This window comes from Blastomyces gilchristii, assembly GCF_000003855.2.
Source record: "Blastomyces gilchristii SLH14081 genomic scaffold supercont1.2, whole genome shotgun sequence".
In the NCBI taxonomy this organism is placed as follows: domain Eukaryota; kingdom Fungi; phylum Ascomycota; class Eurotiomycetes; order Onygenales; family Ajellomycetaceae; genus Blastomyces; species Blastomyces gilchristii.
The window spans coordinates 477187-492318 of record NW_003101681.1 but is presented as its reverse complement, the minus strand read 5'-3'; positions in this window follow the sequence as shown (position 1 = coordinate 492318).

Genomic DNA, 15132 nt, shown 5'->3' with positions numbered 1-15132 from the left:
ACAATATATATACACTTACTGTAGTAATTCACTCTCTATATATATAACTGAGAGTTGCAGCTTTCTCACACTGCACAGCTCTTCTTGAGATACTATTATCAGTTTGTAACTTACATAGTCTCTCAGTTCAGTATGTACTGTATGTATACAGTTCTGTGTACTGAGCTTATATTAGTCATTATAATCTGATATGATACTCACTTTTCACAGATTATGTTTTATTTAATTAAGAGAGAGAAAGAGATGTAATTACTATTTTATTAAGAGAAGAAATAAATAATTAAATCTGTAGAAGATAATTTAATTTCTTCTATATTTGAAATTTGATTAGTCTATACTCTTTAATTTGAGAGTTTCTGAGAGTGTTTTAATAGTTTTCATATCAGCTTGAAATTAGTGATTAATTGAAGAAGAGAAAAGAGAGAAGAAAGAAATAAGAACAACTTATCTTTATAATATAAAAACAGAGAATTACTGTAATCATTCTCTCTGATAATAAAGATCTCTTTTCTGTATATATCTCTGATATAGATTATATAATAACTGCATACAAAGAATATTAATAGTGTATATATTAAATGAAGATAATATTACTATGTAATACTGTAGCTGTTTCTGTATATCTTTGAAAGCTATTAATATTTTCTTTGAGTCTCTTTATATTTGATAAGTTAATAATATATTTCAATACACTTTCTCTTTCATCACTATTATTATCATCATTATTATTACTATTATTATTATTACTATTATCATTATCATTATTATTATCATCATCATTATTATCATTATTATTATATTATTACTGATTGTCTTTTCTGTCTTCATCTCTTCTCAATGCTTATTAAAATCAATTATGTTATTTCTCTTCAAATATTCTGCAGTTCTGCGGATTATCAAGGCATGTGAGTACTGTCACAGATTAAAGAGTGAGAAGAAGAAGGCATTTAAATGAGAGAAGACAGATTATAAAACATATTAAAATATCTTGAAAAGACTCTGTAAGATTTATTATTATTATTATTATTATTATTATTATTATTCTTCCATTATACTCATATGCAAGCGGAGCTTATGATGAGTCCTTGCGTGATGTTAAATACAGGTCAAGTGTTGATTATACAGGAGGAAATACAGGTGTTGAGACCATGCCAAGATAACAAGAACATAGGAAAATACAAACGAGTGACAATTAGATACATGCAATAATAACTTCTCAGCCCAGGAACATAGAGCAATTCATTGAAGCGATTTGTACACCTCTGTATTTATTAGAAACCTGAGGTGCTTGAGTTCCGGATTTAATGTATTCCTGCGGGTTTCGAACCCACGCGCCTTGGTTTCCCACGCCAAGGTGCTACCGGGTGGCCGCATTAACCATTCAGCCACCGGGGCAGACTCTGTAAGAGAGTAGAATGATAATAATTTTAAGTAATACTTCTAATGAATTTAGACTGAACTAAGTATAGAAATAATACAGGTAGCATTACACAGAAGAGAATGAAAAAAAAAGATAGTAAAAAGTCTTATACAGCAGCAGTGAGATCAGAAGAAGTTTTAAGAATAATTTATAATTAAGATAAAGAGAGAGAGAGAGAAGAAGAGTATTACTGTAAATAAGTAATAGTAGAAGAAGATTAAGAGAATGTTAAAGTAAGAGATAAAGAAGTTAAAACTAATAAGTTTTTTATTTATTAAGAGATAATAATTTTTAACAATACTTCTGTTCTCTAATTAAATAGCAGAAGCTGAGAGAGAAGAAGAGAATTGAAGTCTTATTCAGGTTTTAAATACACTTCCTAATTCAGAATATTAAGAAGACAGCTCTGCTCTCTGAGTATATCAATCTACTTACTACTGAGATGGAATCTGAGACAGTAGATCAGAAAATGCAGGATTTTAAGATACAGATTAATCTGACTAAGAGAGAGCAGTGAGAACTCTTCTCTGAGAAGATAGTGAAAAGAGATTTTAAGATGATTATTATCTCAGATAAGAAGAAGAAGAAGAAGAATAAGAATAGAAAGTAAATTATAAATAATAATAAGAAGAATGAGAAAGAGAAGAAAGATAATAAGTAGAAAAAGTTTTTTTCTTTTCTATATTAGTTAGTTATAAACTTGATAGCTGTTAAATAATAATTGAAATTAATTTTGAGTTTTCAAAAATTATTGTGCAAGTTGAAATCAATGTCAGAAATAATATATATATATATATTTAAACTGACCGTGTGACCGTGTCTAGAACCAGAATCAGAATATTTGATAGTTTTATTATCAATTCAACTGATCTTATTACATGGTTTTAAAATTATAAAATAATCTTATACTGTCTCAGTAAGACTTACTGTCTACTCTTATCACATTTTTCAAATAAGATCATGATTTTCACTTCTCAATTTAAATTATTTTTATTACTTTAAATGACTTTAAATCTCATTTAAATGTTATCAAAAAGTGTTACTTTTTAAAAAATTAAAAATAGGCTAAAACAACCTCAAAATGTCTAAAAATAGTAACTTTATGTCAAGAATGAGACTAAATGAAATCAAATGAAATCACTTTCTTATTTTTTCTAAGTCATGATGTCATTTTAAGATTTGATATATAGTCACTTTGCATGTTTTTTTAATGATTAGTCCCAGCGGGATTCATGTTAAGAAATGTATGAGATCAGACTAAATGAGATTAAATGTGAAATTCATGATCCCGGCGGCCAGTCTATATATATTTAATTATCATGATTCATAAATCACTATAATATATAAGTATTAACATTTTTTCAATATTGATATTTATAATATTAATATATTTTTAATGATATTATCTGATAATACAATTTGATAACACTCTCTTTCTCAATATTAATATATTTTAAGAAATATAACAGAGATTAATCAAGATTATTTATTTACATTTATATATTAATAATATTCAATCTGAGTTAGTACTAAAATTATAACTAAGCTAAGAAAGAAGATTATTTTCTCTTATAATAATTCTTCTTACACACATCAGTGATTAGTTATTGAAAATTAATTATTATCTTTCTTAAACTATTATTATATCTTCTGAATTCACTTCTTTCACTTCTTTCACTTCTATTGAAGATTTATAAACTCTTTAAGAAATCACTGTGAATTACAAAGTCTATATTATTTACAATTCAATACAGAATGCTCTCTTTCAATTATAATGAATAATCACTTTATTTTTTATATCTGATTTCAGGTCATGAAATTATGAAAAACTCAATACAAATACTGAGATGAACTATAAAATAATTATCAATAGATTGTATTGCAGATTACTGAAGAGTCATCTCTCTGCTATAATCACTGTAACTTTATTCAGAAACATTTATTATGAACTGATTATAGCTTTAAAAAAATTTTCCGACATTTGAAGTCATCAGAATGCAGATAATAAAAGAAAAATAATCAGAAAATTACTACTGAGCTGATAAGTTACTCTGTCAGATAATGATTTTTAATAACACTCACTTTCTAATTTGAAGAAAATCATGTGAAATCAATTACATATTAATACTCTGATTTCATAACTCTTATATAATAACTTTTATGAATAATTACTTTATATATATACATCTCTGAATCTTTCTCTTTAATTAATTGAAAACTCTGAATTCTGAATACTTCTTTAAATGCTTAATTTGAATCTTTATATTCTACATCAATTCTGTCTTCAGTTCAATCTTGATTATTATTATTATTATTCTTCAATTATAGATGTATACAGTCAGAGACTATGATATCTACCTGAGAACTTTTAGTTCTCAGAGTTTTTCCTATATATATAAAGTCAACTATTATGCATTTATCAATTTCAGATATGCAAAATCAGAAAATTCCAGCTCAGAATACAAAAACTGTTTATAAATTACAGTATTTTAACATCTTCTGATACTTTGAAATCATTTGACAATATCATGACAAAAGAAAAGAGAACACAGTCTTAAAGATAGACATATTAAATAGATAGATAGAAAAGAATAGAAAATGAAAAGCGAAGTAAAGAGAGACTATAACAAAACAAATTATTAAAAGATAGTGTATAGCTGTTTTAACAGACTATATCTGATTAATTTCCTTCTCTTCATATTCAGATATTTCTGAATTTATTCATTTTCTTGTAGCTGCTTGAGTTTCTGATAGAAAGTCTATTAAGTATTTGATTTCTGTCTCAGTTGAGAATAAGAATCTCATATTTAATTGATTTAGATTATACTTCTCTTTCAATCTAACTCTGAGACTATTGTATAATGCATACTGTATTACAATATACTCAGAATTTTCATTTATATTGCAGAATGATCATTCTATTGAATCAAATCTATCATCAAATCTTTGTATATAAGATTTAAAATAATCATATCCTAGTTTCAGCTGAATTATAAATGAGAATATTTTCTTTTTACATTTAATTAAACAAGACTTTTATTTGAGTTTTGTTTCAAATCTTGAATAATGTATACTCTTCTTTTGTTTCTACCAGCTTTCATTTCACTTGTCTAAATAAGATTCTTTTATCTTTCTCTTTATAAAAAACCAGAGCACTATTTTTTGAATAGATATACTTAATTCTGAACTCTTTTTTGCAGCTGAATCAGCCAATTCATTATCATGAATATTTATATAAGCAGGAACTCAGTGCAGATGAATTATCTATTTTAATATTCTTCTCTTTTGAATTTTTAAAACAGAGTTTAAAAACAGTTCAAGATTCATTTGATCATTATGAATCTGACTATTTCTAAGTCTTTTTAAAGCAGCTTAACTATTAGAGAATATTCATATCTCTTTCAAACTATTTTCTCTTTAATGAGATTTTATTTCAATGAGTTTGAAAGCTTTCACTATTACAAATAGTTCAGTATCAAAGACTTCAGATTCACAGCCTAAATTTCAGAAATCTGAGATAAAATTAATATTATCTTCAGTATAAGCAATGCCTGTGTCTAATCTATTCAAATTCTCATTTTTTGAGTCATCTGAATAAATTAGGATAGAGTCTTTTATATAAATTATAGAGATCTCTTCAATACTGTTACATATTCTCTCTCTTAGAAGTTCAACTTCTTTCTCAAGTCAATGGGAGTGCAGGCGTTTCTCTTCAGATAGAGTTCTTCTCCTGAACCACTTTTTCAACATTTAATGAAGAAAACTGATTTTTAATCAGTGAGTATAGTCTGTATAGTTAAGATAGCATTTTCTTTGAAGAATCATTGTCATTTCAATTAAGAAATCTATTTCAATTCAGTTTATTTTCTGAGTTAATTGATAAAAATAAAGAAGAGACTCTTTCTCTGACTATATAATTCAAGCTCATCTTAATAACTCTCAGAGTATAGTTCATACAGACCTTTTCAAATCTAATAGCAAAAGAGACAATTGAAGCTTCAATTTTCATTGCTTTAATAGAAGATGATTTGAATGCTCTCAGAATTCTTCTCAAAGCTCTGTTTTACATACTTTGAAAGAGTTCAGTGAAATTCCCTTGATTATTTCATCAAACTTGAACTTCATAATCAGCTACTGAGATGATACAGGCTATATATAACTGTCTCATAGAGTTCAATCTTGAGACACACTACAAAGTTAATATATAATATCTAGAATCAGAGTTGAAGAATCATCAAAGAGTGTTTCTCACAGTGAATGCATGAACTAGTACAAACAATCTTATATTTATAAGAGTTATATATTATTTCATTGATAAGAACTGAACTTATTAAGAGATATTAATTGAATTTGAATCATTGATCAGTAGTCATACTGAGAATTATATAACAGAGATATTAATAACTGTAATTAAAAATAACTATTGAGATATTAGTCTCAGTCTTCTTATAATTATAACTGATAATGCTGTGAATAACTACACTATAGTAAAGAGCTTAGAGTAAAAATTGACTTTGCATTTCTGAAATAATAAATAAGGTTATATTCTCTGTATTACTTATATGATTTAACTTATAATACAAACACTAATAAACAATCTTAATATCAAGATAAAGAATAATGAGATAACTGATTCTTGAGATAAGAATGAGATAGAAGTGATTACTCAAGTAACTTTTATATTCACTTTATAAAAGATAATAGTTTTTAATAACACTTTTTAATATTGTTTTTTAATAATACTTTTTAATAATACTACTATTAATTTTGAATAGATTAACTAATAATTTAAATATCACAGATTTAAAATATTATTAATGCAATTTATATCTTCTCTAAATAATAATAACAATTCTATAATATTCAATAAATAAATAAATCAGTCATATCACTGAATATGATACAGAATATTAAAATATAATAAAGTTCAATATATAAAATAACTGTTTAGACTCTTCAATTATATCAGATGATTAATCATTAAGTGTAATACTCTGATTAGAAAAAGCTTTAGATATTGAAACTTTCTAATATGAAGTGAACTCAGTTAGAATATATAATTGATTTACTATTTCAGTTTTATAAGATAATGAAGATAGTTTTAATCACTTATATATTAATACTGCAGTCAGTCTGATAAGTGTATAATAGTTTATTTACTTATCTTGAGAAACAGTTGAATCACTTAAAAAGAAATTCAGTCTAAGATAATACTATAGTGCAGGCTATTATTACTGTAAGAAATAAACTAATATATTATTACAGTAAAACTGAACAATCTTTTACAGAGTACTATACTATAGCAGCTCTACTAGATCTATTCTATTAAGTTAATATCTACAATTCTTAAGATTGAACAAAGGAGAAATGAGACTTATATATTAAATTAACTTAAGATTACTACAATATCAACTATCAGAGATTTAAATAAACAGATATTAGAGATGTGAAGACAGTGAACTATAATTCTCTAGTAAGTAACAATCTTTGATAACACTTCATATTATATAGAACTATAATACTAACTTTGAAACAGAACTTATATATATTAATTACAATTAAAAATCAGATAAAACTATATACTTATAAAACTAAATTTAATTACTATCTTCAAGATAATCTGATAAATTTATATACTAAATCAATTTTAAAGTTATAAAAAATTGTTAAGAGTATATATTCAACTATTATACTGATGATACATGATATTCTGATAATTTCATTGATAGAGATAAGAATAAAGTAAAAGTTCAACTCAAGCTGAGATATTTATCACTATTATCAGAGACAATTATAAGAAGTAATAATCAAGAAACTCATGATTATAAAATATAAAATTATTAGATAGTATAATATCTCTGATCACAGTATATCAGAGAAGTATAGTTTTCATGAAAAAGTAAAGAATAAACTTATATAAGAATATATTTAGTTGTTTCATAAGCATTATCAATAATTATTATCAAATTCTGATTATATAAGCAATCACTGAATGAACTGAATGAGACTGAATTTAATTTTCAGTCTTAGTCTTATTGTGATTCAAAGGTTGCTTAACTCAGCGTATGATTACAGGTGTACGCCGGCTTCTTATATACATTATACTAAATTAATTAGTGGCTACTATGACTCTTTTACATTTATAAGCATGTTTAGAAGCAGCTATGTTATTGTCTAACAGTTGTATGTTCTTCTGAATCACATTCTTCTTCACCAGATTCAGTCACACTTATGTGATTATAATGTCAGCTCTAGCTTCATGCAGATTAGTGCACTGCTAGTGTTCATAATTATACACTCTATCTCTGATCTGACTAGTGTTCTTCTTACACTCTTGTAAAGAAACTTTCACTATATTACATTACTTATTTACTAACTTTTTTTATTCTTTAATTATCTTCTTCATCATTATTATCATTAAATATTATTATCTTATTCAAGATTTCTACTTCTTCTTCTGTTCAACATCTTCTATTCATTCATCTATTATATTATACATGTTTCTGGTGATGACTCTCTGTTCTTATAACAAGTGTCATTGTAGTACTCATATCAGGCAGTTTGTTAACAGTAAGTGTAATATATTGTGAAACATGATCAGAACTTGTTTTTCTTCTAATAATTATCAGAATGTATTACTATGAATGACATATCTTCTTCATCTTCTTATACATTCTTAACTGTTTTTCTTCTCAGCAGACTTCTGATCATGTCTTCTGACATGATTTTGTATAAATACAGATACTGATATGTTTGTTTTTATTCATATAGAATCTTCACATGTTGACAGATTCATATTCATCAATGATAGTGAACTCAATATTGAATTATTAGTCAAGAACTTGAAGAATGTGATAATGAAGAAATTGTTCATGTTATATATGACTGAGTCTTCTCTGTCTCTCTCTGCTCTCTCTGTTTCATTCTCTGTCACTTCTTCTCAATCTTCTACACTTGTCTCTGTATCTGATTCTTCTGCTTCTGCTACCTCTGTTTCTGCAACTCTCACTCCTGCTACTATCTACGCTCATGGACTCTCACTTTCACTACTTCTACTCTCTCTGTCTCTGCTGTCTCTGCTTTCATTATCAGCTCTCTCTGTTTCAAGAAGATGTTGCATAGACTTGATAAATCATATTTTTCAATGTGTACACTTCTGCTCTTCTTATCAATCTCTAGAATGATTTATTGTATAAAGACTGTATATAATATGACTATTTAAACCTCAGTTGCAGATGCTGATTATTACATTCATTTTAAATATTTATGATAAGATAATTATTCATTCATATCAGTGAATCACCTCTCTTTTCAACAGTATCAAGATTGTAAGTCTTTTCTTTTTTCATCTTTTCTTTCTGACACTGATTTTTCTGTTCTTAGAGAAAATTATTATGAGTTTTATTATGTATAAAGTTATGATATTCACAGATATCAAGAAACTTTTTATAACTGTTAAATTCAATATTATGAGTATATCTACTCTAATGAATTTCTTTGAGATAATAGATCTGTATCAGTCTATTCTCTGATATCTGTCATCTAACTTCATAATGCAGGTAAAAGATATTTATATTTTCAGAAACAGAAATGTGAATATCATACTCTTTTACACCTGCAGGTGTGAGGCTCATATATCTTGTCTGAGATATTGTCATAAGAATGAGCTGTTTATATACTGTGTTCTGCTTTCTGTATTTCTTTGTGTCTCTCTCTCTTTTTCTGAGAAGCCTTGTATATGTTGTAATTGTATGTACAACTCTAAGATCAGTGAGTATTCATTCAGTAACTGTTCACATTTCTGATTTTAAAGTTTTCATATACTAATAATAGTTCTTAATTACTTCAGCATCAGAGATCATTCTAATTGAAGATGACAATGCTGCTGAGATTATTCTCTCTCACTCTCAAGCTTCTTCTGTTATTCTCTCTTTCTTCTCTGCAGAGAAGGTTGTGCACATATCAGATTGTAAGTGTTCAGTCTCAGATGACTTCTGCTATCATTCATTCAGTTCTGTGTCTTCTTTCTCTTTCATTTCTTCTATCTCTGCTTCTTCTGTCCTGGCTTCTGATTCTGCAGATTTCATGCTCTTCTTCAATTTTTCTATACACATGCATACACATTTCTATATTGGCATTTCAGTCAATCTTGCAATAAATGATATTAATATTGTATACAGAGCAGTAGAGGAATTGAAGATGTATATAATATTATTATAAGAGTGGCTTACAGCTCTTGAATTTCTTACAGATCTTAAGTTTTGAGATTTCCTTTATTTTTAATATTTTTCAGATGATATGATGTTGAAAATAGATTAAATATGTGATGTATGAAAATGAATAAGATATGTATAATAACATTTATCTTTTACAGCTGACTCTTACAGTTGATAACTAATTTATTATCTCTTCTCTTTTCTTACACTTTTTCTTTATCTGCTAGTTACTACTCTTATATAATCTCTATATAATACAGTATTCAGTGACTAGATTTTGCAGCTTTCATCTCTTATGATTCTGTCTCATACATTATACTGTCTCTCTTCACTCACTTAGACTACTACAGTAAGCAGCTTATTAAAACTAATCTCATCTGATCTCTAAGTGTTCTCAGAGATTGAGATGACTTGATCTCACATGTCTGTGAATGTTTCAGATACTTTATCCTCTGTTGTCTCTGTAATTGAACTGATGTAAACAGTTAAATTCAACTATGAATTTCTTTTTCTTCTGTAATCTGACTTATATGCAAGTCTACTGCTCTGAGACTGCTCTTTGTTACATTGTATCTGCTGTTTGCAGTGCATTATTATATGACTGACTACAGTCTTATCACTTATTGAAGTGTGATATTTGTCTGACTTCTTCATTACTTCTTATTCTTTTCTTATAATTATGAAAATATTAGAATAAGTGAGATTATCTGATTTGTAAGTATCTATGATTTCTCTTACTTTATAAGACTTTTTAATTATAAGTGTTGTCTTTTTCAATACTGATGATAGTGCTGTGAATAATTATAATCTGCTCAGATCTTACATCTTTATCTTCATTATTATTATTATTATTATTCTTCAATTATAGATGTATGCAGTCAGAGACTATGACATCTACCTGAGAACCTTTAGTTCTCAGGGTTTTTCCTATATCTATAGAGTCAACTATTATACACTTATCAATTTCAGATATGCAAAATCAGAAAATTCCAGCTCAGAATACAAAAACTGTTTACAAATTGCAGTATTTCAACACCTATTAATACTTTGAAACCATTTGAAAATATCATGACAAAGGAAAAGAGAACATAGTCTTAAAGATAGACACATTAAATAGATAGATAGAAAAGAACAGAAAGAAACAAGTACAGCAATGAGAGACTATAACAAAATAAAATTATTAAAAGATAGTGTATAGCTGTTTTAACAGACTATATCTAATCAATTTCCATCTCTTCATATTCAGATACTTCTGAGTTGAGTCATTTTCTTATAGCTGCTTGAGCTTCTGATAGAAAGTCTATTAAGTATTTAAGTCCTGTCTCAGTTGAGAATAAGAACCTCATATTTAATTGATTTAAATCATACTTCTTCTTTAATTTGACTCTGAGACTATTGTATAATGCACAATACATTACAATATACTCAGAATTCTCATTTGTATTGCAGAATGAGCACTCTGTTGAATCAAATCTATCATCAAATTTTTGTATATAAGATTTGAAATAATCATGTCCTAGTTTTAGCTGAATTATGAATGAGAATATTTTCTTTTTACATTTAATTGAACAAGATTTTCACTTTGATTTTATCTCAAATCTTGAATAATATATGCTCTTCTTTTGTTTCTGCCAGCTTTCATTTCACTTATTTAAACAAGATCCTTTTATCTTTCTCTTTATGAAAGACCAGAACACTGTTTTTTGAATAGATCTGCTTAATTCTGAACTCTTTTTTACAGCTGAATCTGTCAATTCATTGTCATGAATATTCATATGAGCAGAAACTCAATGCAGATGAATTATCAGTTTAGATGTTCTTCTCTTTTGAATTTTCAAAACAGAGTTTAAAATCAGATCAAGATTCATTTGCTCATTATAAATCTGACTATTTCTAAGTCTTTTTAAAGCAGCTTGACTATCAGAGAATATTCATGCCTCTTTCAAACTATTTCCTCTTTTATAAGATTTTATTTCAATGAGTTTGAAAGCTTTCACTATTGCAAATAGTTCAGCATCAAAGACTTCAGATTCACAGTCTAAATTCCAGAAATCTGAGATAAAATTAATATTATCTTCAGTATAAGCAATGCCTGCATCTAATCTATTTAAATTCTCATTTTTTGAGCCATCTGAGTAAATCAGAATAGAGTCTTTTATATTAATTGTAGAGATCTTCTTCAAATGCTGTTCATATTCTCTCTCTTTAGATAGTTCACTTATTTATAAGTCTATGAGAGATTTCAGCTTTTCTCTTCAGAGAGATATCTTCTCATGAGCAATTTTCTCAACATTTAATGAAGAAAATTGATTCTTAATAAGTGAACATAGTCTATACAGTTGAGAGAGCATTTTCTTTAAAGCATTATTCTCATTTTAATCAAGAAATCTATTTCAATCCAGTTCATTTCCTGAGTTAACTGATGAAAATGAAGAAGAGACTCTTTCTCTGATTATATGATTTGAGCTCATCTTTATGACTCTCAGAGCATAGTTCATACAGGCCTTTTCAAACTGAATAGCAGGAGGTGGAATTGAGGCTTCAATTTCCATTGCTTTAATAGGAGATGATTTGAATGCTCTCAGAATTCTTCTCAAAGCTCTGTTTTGTAGACTTTGAAACAGTTCAGTGAAGTTATCTTGATTATTTCATCAAACTTGAACTCCATAATCAGCTACTGAGGTAATACAGGCTATGTATAACTGTCTCATAGCCTGAAAAGATAGACCTCTCTCAGTATTTGATAGTCTGATTATACTATTCAGTAGTCTCTCTGCCTTGATGATTCTTTATTGAATATGATATTTAAAATTTAACTTGAAGTTTAACCATACTCCTAGCCATTTGACATTCAAACTGGGTTTAATCTCTTTATTCAGAAGAGTTAGACTTAGTTCTTTCTCATTAAATCTGGAAAAAAAGTGAATTAACTCAGTTTTATTCATATTAAATTGAATTAGATTGATATCTGCTCTAACAAAGACTTTCTTTACTGCTTTCTCAATCACTTCTAAATTCTCTTTGATTGTCTTTGAACTGTAGAGTAGATCAATATCATCTACATAACTTGAAGATCTCACTATTTTCATCTCTCTATTCTTGAATAAATATGCAGTGTATATTGCAAATAAAACAGGTGAGATTGAAGATTCTTGTGATACTTCTATTTTTATCTCAGTTTTATCTTGTCTTCTTCCATCAAAGAATAGTTGTATAATTCTTTTAGATATGAAACAATCAACTTATTTTATTAGAGAAAGTGACAGTTTTAACATCTTCAAAGTTTGAATCATCTTAGACTTTGAAACATGATCAAATGCATCTTTTATGTCAATAAAAACTGCAGTTGAGACCAGGTCTCTATGCTTTGCTACTTGAATATCATGAATAACTGAGAGAACAGTGTCAATTGCAGAACATTGTTTTCTATCTCTCATTTGTTCATTAAATAGAAGAGAATCACTAATAGAGCTTATAAAAGATAATCTAGTAGCTATTATCTTTTCTAGAACTTTTCTCAAACAGTTCAACAGAGATATTACTCTATATAACTTAGAAACTGAAGCTTTTCTATTAGATTTTACAAGGATTACTTCAGTAGCTTCTCTCCAGCATTCAGAATGATAACCATTTCTTAAGAGATTGAAAAGAAGCTCAAAATATTCATTCTTCAAGTAGAAATATGTGTTTTGAATAATTAAATGATTAATTGAATCAGGCCCTGCAGCAGTTTTAGTTGAACTTGAGAATATTGCTGACTCTAGTTCATCACCTGTAAGCTCAGGCCATTCCCAGTTATTTTCATCAATATATTCATGAAATGACATATTCTTCTCTTCTAAATGTGATGAGTTTTGAAAGAGAATTCTTATAAAAGCTTGACATTTTTTCTCAAAAGAGTTTGCTGTATACAATTCATTCTGAAATTCATATTCTAAGATGGAAAGCTTTGCTACACTTCTTGTTTTAGTATAGTTGAAGGCTTTAAAAACTTCTTTTTCTTATGATTCTTCAAGAAATTTGTTTCAGCAATCTGTTTTGGCTTTTTTAATATCTGAAAAATATTCATTTTGAATAGCTTTGAACTCTTCATCAGATATTAAGTTATTCTTTCACTCTCTCTTAGCAGTGACTAATTGCTTTCTTTTAGAAGTGATATTCTTATTCCATCAAGATTTGAAAAACTCAGAAGACTTTTTCTTTGAAATATTTTCTTCAATACTTGTTAGAAGAATAGATGTAATCAGCTTTGCTCTATTCTCAAGCATTTCATTTAAGATATCTTGACTTTGATTTCAATAAAGCTCACTCTGTCTTTCAGATTTCAGCTATTTTACTCTTTCTTCAACTGCTTTTCAATCAGCTTTTTCAAAGTTATACTGATTAGAGAGAAGAGGATTTTCACTTCTTTGTTTTTCACTCAGTTCAATATCAAATTGAATGATCTCATGACCTGATTCTGAGGTTTCATTTGAATCAATAAATCAGTTTATAAGTCTTTTTTCAATTAGATTTTATGACATGAAAGTTAGACCTATAATAGATTTCTGTTTCATGCCTTTTCTAAAGAATGTTTATTGATCAGACTTGTTAACTAAATCTATTGAATGCTTAAAAGTTTATTCAACCAGTTTATCTGCTCTTACTACTCTTGTGCACTCTGAGTTTTATCAGAGATGATGTGCATTGAAGTCTCCTGCAATTATAGAGTTTTTTAAGAGAGTTACATTCAAAAATCCTCTATCAATTTTCCAGGTATTGTTGTTTTCTTTCAATGACTTTTCATTATAGATATTTATAAGTTGAATAGTATCAAACTCATTCTCTTTATCTATAATATCACCCACTAGAATATCAGAGGCAGATATGATATCAAATCTCAAATTAAATTGATATCTTGATCTTTTTCTTTCATAGATCACTACTCTTGATTTTATCTCAGATTTTTCAGAAAGAAAGCAGTAATAGCTTGAATGAGAAATAATGTACTTTTACTCAGTATCAAAGTTTGGTTCTTGAAGAAGTACAAAGTCAACTTTTTATTCAAATGCAATCTGAAGACAAGAATAAATACAATTTGAGTTTCTATTCACATTATTTTGAATAAATGTGATTTTTGAAGAGTTTTTAAACTTTTTTTGTTGTTTTTGTTGTATATCCATACTAAGAGAGAGTAGAGATAGAGTAGAATCTAATTTCTATTATCAGATAGTAGATTATAACTATTTTGAAAAGTAGAAATCTTAACTGCTTGCATTATATCTAGTTTATCATCAGAGTCATTTCTCAATTCTCTAATCTTAACAGAAGTTTAAGAATTCAAATTCTGTTTACACTTAGCTGAAGAGTTGAAGTTTGAAAATCTAAATAGTTAAGAATTTCTTCTTTTTGAGCTTGCAGTTGTAGATTTACTAGCTTGACTTTTCTCTTCAGTTTTAGATTCACTTTGAGCTTTATCTTTTCTCCAGTTCTTCTGAGTTCTTGGAGCAAATACAC